At 36.4% G+C, this 10,154-nt stretch overlaps 1 long non-coding RNA gene across 1 annotated transcript; it reads right to left on the reverse strand.

The window, feature by feature from the left end:
- Positions 1–2,793: 2,793 nt before the first annotated feature.
- LOC149919445 (uncharacterized) lies at positions 2,794–8,215 on the reverse strand. The gene is made up of 3 exons (XR_016463579.1): positions 8,181–8,215; positions 5,835–6,148; positions 2,794–3,037 (listed from the first exon to the last, which is right to left on the reverse strand). It is a non-coding gene; the product is annotated as an uncharacterized LOC149919445 (long non-coding RNA).
- Between the last annotated feature and the right edge of the window lie 1,939 nt (positions 8,216–10,154).

The following is a 10,154-nucleotide window of genomic DNA, read 5'->3' on the forward strand; positions in this document are numbered from 1 at the left end:
ATAACAGCCAGTATGTGCCCCTATGGTTTAAAGCAAATGAAGACCCTGGTGAAGAATTATTGCAAAAGCTTTAAAAATAAAAATAATCCTGCTGAGTTCAGAAGGGCTATCAGTAACTCAAAACAAAGAATTAGAAGAACTCCGGTTAAAAAAAAAAAAGCAGCTGTTTATAGTGATCAATTTGTCTTTTTGGTATTAGGAAATGTACTGAAAATCAGGATAGAGTATTGGAAAAGGAAAGATGGATAAACGGTTAGTAAGCATTGTAAAAAGACACATCCCCTAGGAGTCCAGCAGAGGGCCACAAAGACAGTACAGGGCATGTAGCATTTTGCATGGATAGGGAAAAGAACCAATTGGGAGTAATTAAAATTTGAATTCATTATGTTTAAACTGAGGACACAAGAGTATCACATTTTCTGTTGAAAAATGTATGGATGCCAAATGCTGCAGAATGGTCATGCAGGAATGCCACAGAGTACTGATAGTAAGTATCATAAGCCATTTCATGAGTTAGAAATCCACTTTTGGTTAGGCTATACCTAATATTCTCACAGGAGTAAATACTAGTAGGAGACAACTCTATCACAGAATCAATTAGATACTTATTTTATATAAAATGAATTCAAATAAAAAGCCCTACATTTATTTCAATTGTGTTGGAGATACTAAAATGTATTTCTTAAAGCTTGTGCTAAAGTCATTAAAAACCTGCAGTTACAACCTAGTAATTTTGTGGAAGATTTATAATGTATTCATTTCTTTTCTCCAGTTATAGATTTGTTCTAAAAGTGCATTAATGTGGATTGTGGTACTGTTTTCACATTTTACTTCAATCTTTTTTAAGATAATTAAATACTATAATAGAATGACAATAAGTCACTGCCTATGTGCTCATTCTACAAATAAATAATAACATTAAATACAATTTTTCTTTCTGTATTTTGGCTTCCTGTATTTTCTGTAAAGTTCAGATGACACAACAGGATTTGTGCTATAATTAAAAACTCTAATTAGGAATAGAGAAAAACTTTGAGACAGAGACCACTGATTTTATGGTCTTCATTCTTTTCATTCATTTGGCCTAAGGAGATCTCACTTGAATTTTTGTCAGTTTCTCAAGACTGTTTTTTAAAACTCAATTATTAGTAAAAGAGATCTTTTCAATCAAGATCCTGGATAGTCATAAAACACTCTTCTAATGTGATCTCTCTTTATCATCTGACAAAATCCTGGGTGTGCCACTGTTACATAATTAGAAACCATCTCTTTGTGGTTGCATAATATTCCCTCCACATAAAGATCTTGTAATGGCTTCAAGTTCAGAGGCCCGGGAGTGTGTCCAGAAAAGGGCAACAAAGCTGGTGAGAGGTCTGGAGCACAGACCTTATGAGAAGCGGCTGAGGGAACTGATATTGTTCAGTCTAGAGAAGAGGAGGCTCAAGAGTGACCTTATTACTCTCTACAACTGCCCAAAGGGATGTTGTAGCAAGCCAGGGATTGACCTCTTCTCTCACATAACTAGTGACAGAACTAGAGGGAATGGCCTCAAGTTGCACCAGGGGAGATTCAGGCTGGACATTAGGAAATACTACTTTTCTGAAAGAGTGGTCAGGTCTGGAATGGGCTGCCCAGGGAGGTGGTGGAGTCACCAACTCTGGAGGTCTCCAAGGAACATGATTTAGTGAGAACTATTGGTGATAGGTGGACAGTTGGACTAGATGATCTTGTAGGTCTTTTCCAACCTTGGTGATTCTATGATTCTAAGTGTTGTAGTTTAAAAACAAGTTGTCAATGTGGAGAAAAAAGGATACAAAAATAATCACTGGTCTGCGCAATTTTTTTTTTTTAATTAAAAGACTTTCCTGTTCCACAGGAAAGGTGATGAACCAGAAGTCAGACAGGTTATTCACAGCGGTTATTCATGTGACCTCACAGTCCCCATAGGCAAAAAGACTGGTAGGTTTGGGCAGCTCTTCCAGCAATGAATTGCATAGTCCAGGGCCTTGAGTTCCTCTGGGGTATATCATTCTACATTTCTCTCCTCTTCATTCCTGAAGGTTCTCTTGAGATTCACTGCACACAGCTAACCTCTCACATTAATAAGAACACTCTCAGTTAGAGGACTGGATAGAGAAAAACCTATTCTTGACAGACTTGTACAAATTTCTGTGTTGTCTAAAGGATGACTCTTGTCTTTGGAGCTCACAGCCTGCTCTTCTAGTAGCTTCCTGACAAGTCTTCTGCCTTCTTAATGGTCAGCAGGTTGTTAACACTCCAGGTAGTCCTGTACTCCTATAACACTATGGAATAAAGTAGTAGTTAATTGTGTTACACTAACGCTAGCATCAGCAAGGCCCAAGCTATGCCAACTTATTCTTTTGAGTGCTTATTCGTTGAGGGCTTTTTCTTTTGAGTGTTACTGAATTGAGTCGTTCAAGTGACAGATTTTATCCTAGAAATACACTATTTTTTAAATCATAACATAAGGGAATTGTAAGAAAACAGTACAGTGTCTCAGTGCATCATTAAGGATGAGAAGATTCAAAACTTTTGGAAATTAACAGTACAAAAAGACTTCCAGTTGTTTATTATATATCTATGAAATCACTCATTGCTTTGAGGTTCCCTCAGGTCTGTTATTACAATCTCTGCTCCTCAGCACAAACTTCAGGATGGAAATCAATCAGGTTTTCATATCGCTCTCACTCTTTATTTTATGACTTTGAAGAGAAAAACTTAGCAGCTTTCTTCCAAAGAAACTGAATAGCCATGGATTTGCCTCTCTGTGCTAACACGATTAACAAAGCAATTGTGGTTCATTTTGCTGCTCAAGTCAGGGGAGGTCATATAAAGTGGCTTAAAAACTTTAGTTATAATAATGAGCTCCAACGTGATTACTGCTATTGGAAAGACATCGAAGTCTGGTTTGCAACTGAAGAAGTATGAAACTGATGGTTATGGTTTAACCCAGTGGCAGCTCAGCACCACACAGCTGTTTGCTGACTGCTCCCTCACAGTGGGGTGGGGGAGAGAACTGCATGAAAAAAAAGAAAAGGCAAATCTGTGAATTGAGATAAAGACAATTTACTAAGACAGAAGAGGAAAGGAAAATAATAGTAATGATAGTAAATACAGTAGTGCCTCGCTTCTGCACTATAGTAATCATCTTTTCCTCCAGCCTTCCCATATTACCTAGCATAAATAATTCCTTTTCTATTTATGATATAAATGTATACATGTATAAATAAGTATGAAGTAATAAATATCTGAAGTAAATATCTGATCATAATCAAATATACAGTTCTCAGTTACCCACCAACACATTTCGGATCTCTGTTAACAAAACGTGAATAATTAAAAATACATTTCCATACTCTGTAATACAGTTTACATTAGGGAGAGTATGGTTCAGGGTATATTTATCTATTTTATTTTACTATTTTATGGGACTTAGAATACGTGCGGTTTGGATCAATCCTTTCTCCCTCTGGCTACTTCATGTCTCAACTTCTTTAAGGCACAGTGCCAAATTCAAATAGTGTTTTTGTACAACCATTATAGAATCAAGTTTGGAATACATGGGTTACAAAGGTGTCATTGCATGCATAATGTCATAAAGCAATCGTAAAACCCAGCTACACATAACTGATTCATTTCACTGTATTAAACTTGAAGTATTATAACCCAGACAAATATATATGATACTTTCGTCAATGAGAAGTGAATTCCTCTGCCAGCATTAATCAAATTTTAGGCAAAACCTTTTTTAAATTAGCATCCTCATATACAGTCCAAATAGTTTGTCTTTTTTTATTGGCAATATTTTCTCATGAATTATTGTTATGTGAAATCCAAGGTGATGTGGAATTATTGGTTGTAGCCTGTTGAATTACAACTGTGTTATTTTGTATAGCTTATTAAAGATTAATAGCAGAGGCCTTTTCTCTTCTTAGACCACAGATCAGTGGCTAAATCATGCCAACAAAAAGGTGTTTTAAAATAAAGGTAACAAATCACCTATATTTCCTATTCAGTACATGTTCTCAAACAAAAGAGGAATTAAGTATTCATGTGACCCTGATGTGAAACTACTTCTCTATCACTGAGATGAAACAGTTCGTGTTTTGTAATGCCAGGTTCATTTAGTGTGAGCTTTCGCTCTCTATTTGTTTTTCACTCACTACCACAAGCTAAATTCCCAAGCATGCCATTCATGAACCTCAATGACTAAGAGTACGAGACTACAAGTTCCTTCTGACAACATTTAGCTCAGAAAATACATACTTATATACATATATATATATATTTAGCTATTTGATTCAGAGTCAGCATTACTTTTAAAACACAGTAATACACAGACAGCTGTGCCATCACAATTGCTCAATAATAACACCATATTCTAACTCTGATGATAAACTATCTGCTGACTACCTGATCCAACCTTTGCAGAACACAATGGAGCTTGGCTCAGGTTTAAAGTTCTAATGAGAGGAATATAAAATATTCATCTATTTCTCTGAATCACACTGCTTCAGTAATTAGTACTTTTTTTTCAGGTGGAGAAAAGCTGTATTTTCTTGCATCAAAGATCCCTTTCTGGCAATTTTGTGTTTCACAGAGAACATTGCACACAGGTGTCACAAGTGTATCTGCCAAGGTATAAGTATTTCAGAATGTGCTTATGTTCTTTTCGTACAGATTGTTATTTATGGCCATGATAACTACCATTACCACCCTTTTCAGTGATTTCTCTGACTCCAACTTCTGTTTGCATGCATGGACTGACTAAACCCCGGGGGTGTAATGTGACTCACTGAAGAAACCCTACAATCATAGAAGACTCAGGAGATGGGCAAGGGCGATGTGCCCATGAAGCTCAGAGAATAATGCAGGGCGTGAATGGCCACAGCTGCTGCTAGGAAGCTGACTATGTCAAAACAAAGGGACCAGAGGGTGGCCTTTGTTTAAGATTATCAGCTATCAGCTGCTGAGTAGATCAGATGGTGATGTTTCTCCCCGAGTTTATTGATTGCGAACTTCTCTGAATTAACCAGATTTGCATGGGGGGAGTGAATGCATGGCTTATCCCTACACAGAACACATTAAACAACAAAGAATTTCGGAGAGAGCAATAAGCCTCAGCTGGCTTCAAACCACATAGTTGTTCCGAAGTAATGAGAACGCACAGTAAATGCAATTGCTATTTTGCACTTGTGTAGTGGTCTCAGTAAGTTAGAGCATCACTTCTTTACATCAAAAATCCTTTGTCACATCAGATATCTATCAATACATAATATCGATAATAAATATTACACTTTCATGTATGAAGTATCTAGATGAAAATTGTCAGACTGTACTGGACTGTGATGCTTGTAGTGCATAGCCTGAGGTAACACTGGATTGCCAGATCATGATCTTCCTATTTTAAAAGACCTTTGCCTCTAGCACCCCTTGCTTAAGGATAGGTGGGAGTGATTGAGGCTGGTTTAACAACAGAGATCACTTTATTAATTTAGCAAAAGGAATCAATGATTCAAATTGATTCACATCAGAGAAGCTGTGGATGCTACATCCACAGAGATGTTCAAAACCAGGTTGGATGGGGCCCTGGCAACCTGGTATAGTACCAGATCCAGAGGCTGGTGACCCTGCCTACGGCAGGGTGGTTGGAACTTGATGATTATTGGAGTCCCTTCCAACCCAAACTATTCCCATTCTATGAAACCTTGCCAGATTTTGGATGAGAGCAGATACATTTGCTTTTAACCGACATTCAGCTCATCTAAGAAAGGTTCTGGTTACAGTCTGGTAACAAAGACGCAATAGCTTACCTCTTTCCAAGGATCAGGACTTGCTAGAAACTCTCAAAGGAAGCAATCTCCAAGTAGAGATGCTTCCTATTTGGCTGTCAGCCCTTAAATGAAGTTCCATTTGCACAGGTGAATTGCTTGCACCTATGCTCCCAGGTCTAGCCATGCTCCTTCACCAGATGCTCAATCACAAGTTCGGGCCACAGCCTAAGGGTTCCCATTCACCTTGTTGTCATCTGACATGTGTTGTTTAGGAGAGAACTTCTGGAACTGTGCAGGTAAGGGAGGAGACTTCATGGGTTCACTCAAGCAAATGCTTGTATAGAATATATTAACTGTATAGATTAAAAAATAAGCAAACAAACAAATAAAAAAATAAACAGAAGTGATTATTTTGTATAAAACTACATCAGGTCTTTCATTCAGAGCTTAAATAATTTAAGGGTAAGTCCAGAAATGTTTTCTGAATGCGCAACTATCAAAATGGAATTGAGAAAGAAGGCAAAGTATAAGTGAGTATAGACTTATCAAAAGAGGAAAAGAAAAATGAAAAGAAAAAGAAAAAAAACATGAGGAAAGAATCAAACCCACAGCCATCAGTGATGCTGCTCCAAAAAGGTGGTCATTTACACCATAAAGTCATAGACTTATGGAATCATAGAATCACTCACGTTGGAAAAGACCTTAAAGATCATGAAGTCCAACTGCAACCTAACCATGCTACCATAACTCTAACAACCCACCACTAAATCATAGGGAATATGACTAATTTCTCTGAATCATTAGACAGCACACACAAGGCAAATATTTCTTTTGCACTCTTCAAAAATTGAGAAACTGTGTCATGTAAGAAATAACTCTTAAAAGCTGGAAGATGCCTTTAGAATGGATCAACCAATTTCTTCCAGAGTTTCCTGTTGCACCATATGCCAATTCCTCCATGATATCGTGTGGCTTCAGCTGACCTTAGAGAAGATGAGGAGGTACATCTTTCCTGCCGTAGTGATTTTACTCAGTGAATATCACTCTGAATGATTTGGTTAGAGCGCATGCATGAAACAGAGCAACATCATGAAGTAGCTAACAGTGTAGAAATATCTATGTAAGGAGGAGTAACAAGATAAAAAATGCAATATTACTGCTAAACTTAAAATTACAGAAAATACAACATAGATGCACGTTATGTTGTGGAAATTACCTCCAGATCCATGATTTTCACAACAGTTAAGCTTCCATAACCACCTAATCACTGCTGAGATTACAGACTTTATGATATAATTACCAGGAATTGTGGCTAAGCTCATTTTGATCCTTAATCTCAGTGGGTTTTTTTGTTTCATTCATACCTCAGTATAACCTTGGTAAAAGATCTACAGACAGTGGAGAACAAAGGTCAAAAAATGCATACTACACAATATTTATTTTGTCTGTTTTGGAGTTTCTTCTTCTTTTTTTTTTTTCTTCCCAAAGTATACATGAATTTAAAAAAACAAACAAATCAACCGAAAACGCGTTAGCTCTGTTAACAGTACTATTTAAATGCGGCTCTGTTTTGCTTCCTGATGTGTAATAATTAATGAATTGGATTATATGCTGGTTTTATGTGGAAGAATAATATATATTGGAAGCAAGAGTATAGCTTAAAATGTTTATGCAGAGTAGCAATAAACTCAGCTGAGATTTACATGATTTACAGTTTATTCCACCTAAGCAACAAAGCCAGAAAAGCAACAACAGTGGCCATCTAATGAGGGGGGAACATAAAAAGCAGAGTGGTCACTCTTCCTTTCTCATCTTCCAAGCAAGACACCCAGATTGTCAAGCTTGTGGAGTCTCACAGCTGTATGAGGTTGAAATCTATCACAGTCACAGGGCATGCATTTTGCTTCTTATATTCAAAATGGGCTTTAGGAAAAAAAAAAAAACAACTTTCCTACTGATAGACTTTTCTACTGATAAAGGGTCTTGCATGAGACCAAAAAAAAATCAATTTTTCCATATTTTTTTCTTGGTAATAATCTGATTAATTGTTGGCTATAATAAAAATTAAATATATTTCTGTGATCTCAATGCTGGAAATAAGTGAGAAATTGCTATTAAAATTGAAAGTAAGAAAAAAAGCCACAACTGTCTAATACAACCAGCAAAGGTGGTGACTGTTTCTTACATTATAATGGCAAAAAAAAGTCTGTGAAAGAAAGATTTGATTCAACTAAAATGCTGTCTTGTGCAGCATAACTGCTGCTAGTTATTAGCACTGCTGGCATGGTGTGAAGTATTAAATATGAGAAACTAAAAAGCACAGAAAATAAGATTTAGATTCAAAAACAAGAAAGAACATATTAATGAAAGAATATATTTCCTTACCTGGGATTTTCATCTCCATCCTTCAGTGAACAAAACTGCAATGAAATAAATAAAACATGAAGTTGAAGAACATTTGTAAGAAATATATGTATTTTTGTAGGAAACGTATTTAGACAGGCAGCCACAGCACCTAACATCAGGTACTTTCTCTCACTGTGACAATTCAAAATCTTTTCTACATTTTTCTGCTCTTACCAGTACAGATATGAGGCTCCTCCCAGGGGTCAAACACCTTACTCAGTTTGTAGGAACTTTTTCAATCATCAGCACAATACAAATGCTCAAAACAGAAATGTTAGCATTGTTTTATGTCATTATATGGGGGATATGAATACCTTTTTCCTTGTATTAGAGGTATGTTCACAACAGAGGAAAGAAAGAAGTGTGTTGAAGGGAATTATCATCATTTTGTTATCTCTGCTTCTTCAGTGTAAAATGACCACACAAACAGTATTCAGTATTCTCTTTCTCCTTTTGAGATGTCAATGCACTTTAGAAAAATCCAGTTTCTGTCTTTATTTAAGTCATCAACAACAACTGCAGAACCAGAAGATAAAAATATTATATTACACATCCTACCCTTATCCAGTATCCATTCTACTTTCAGTTGTACTAAAAACAAACAAACAAGCCCACAAAATTCTCATGTTAAAGAGTCACAGGCTTGACATTTCACATATACAGATTTTGCACAGTTTCACAGCTTTTGGATAACAAGAGGGATTATTCATGGATAGTAGATGTACTTGATACTAAATTTCACTGTGCTCAATCTAATACCCAAGTGAAACTCTTATTCTGTCCATAAATCAATAAACATGAAGTTACGTTCTTCACACTACTTACTTATATCTCTGCAGTGGACTATAAAGCAATGACAGGAAATAGAAAAAGCATGTGCAACAATGTTTGCTTTTCAGTATTGAATTTCCTGCCCAATGGAGCTTGTAAGTGCATGTGCATAAGTTCCTGATATGTTCTAGGGAGCAGAACTGCTAAGACACAAATATACCGACATTACAAGTGTTTGTATTTGTATACAAAACACCAGATATGTCACTGCTTGTTTTATGGTTGTAGATTATGTGTGCCTATGTGTTAAGACTTTGATGTATAAGTGAAATGAATGCTTATGTTTGCTCTCATGCCAGGCTGTGGCAAGACACAAAACTGTCAGGAGAAATATAACTGCTAAAGAAAAGGAGTCAGAAAAGACTACTTAATGCATAGCAGCAAAATTGGCTGTGGAAGAAAACTGCTGTTCTCTCCTGTCTAAACTCCTCAAGCTTCTCTCAAGATGAGAAATGCTACTTACTTACATGAACCTATTAAAGTCTGCGTGGGCAGGTGGGCAGGTCTTTGAAAGCAGCAATCTTGCAAAATTAGGGTAGTAGAGGTTTGCCAGTAAGGGACTTTGAAGAGAGGAATGAAAAGTCAAAGTCATCAGGCAAGGAAGATAACGTGGGCTGCTGGTTTAGAGTTAGGTTACCACACTGGTGTGAGTAGCTGGCTAACAATCAGGTGTGGAGGAATCATTTCTGCTAAGAAAATGAGCTGGTTACATGAGACACAGGTGTATTCTGTGCTAATTAAACTTGTTTATTTGCAACAGAAATATGAACCCAGCTACTCTTTTCCCTGATTACAACTGAAATAGAGTGTAACATCTTAGACCACAGGATCTTTCTGTTGAATGTTTTTTCAGTACAAATTATATTCAACTATAAAGTTGTTTCCTCTTTAAAATTTTATATTAGTTTTATATTCACTGCAAAAGAATTATTTGAGAAGTAGATTGAAGCAGCTGAAGTGAAAGGAGGTGGCAATAACAATCTTATTAAATCAAGAATTATAAAATTCATGGGGATCTTTTATTAAAAGTAGTGAAGTAGACTTTTTTTCTTTTTTCATTGAGAAGGGCCTTGCGTACCTAATATTTAAAGCTTCAATCTTAGCAATAAAACAACAGGCAGT

The sequence above is a fragment of the Phasianus colchicus genome, chromosome 1, assembly GCF_987193195.1.
Source record: "Phasianus colchicus chromosome 1, bPhaCol1.hap1.1, whole genome shotgun sequence".
Lineage (NCBI taxonomy): Eukaryota > Metazoa > Chordata > Aves > Galliformes > Phasianidae > Phasianus > Phasianus colchicus.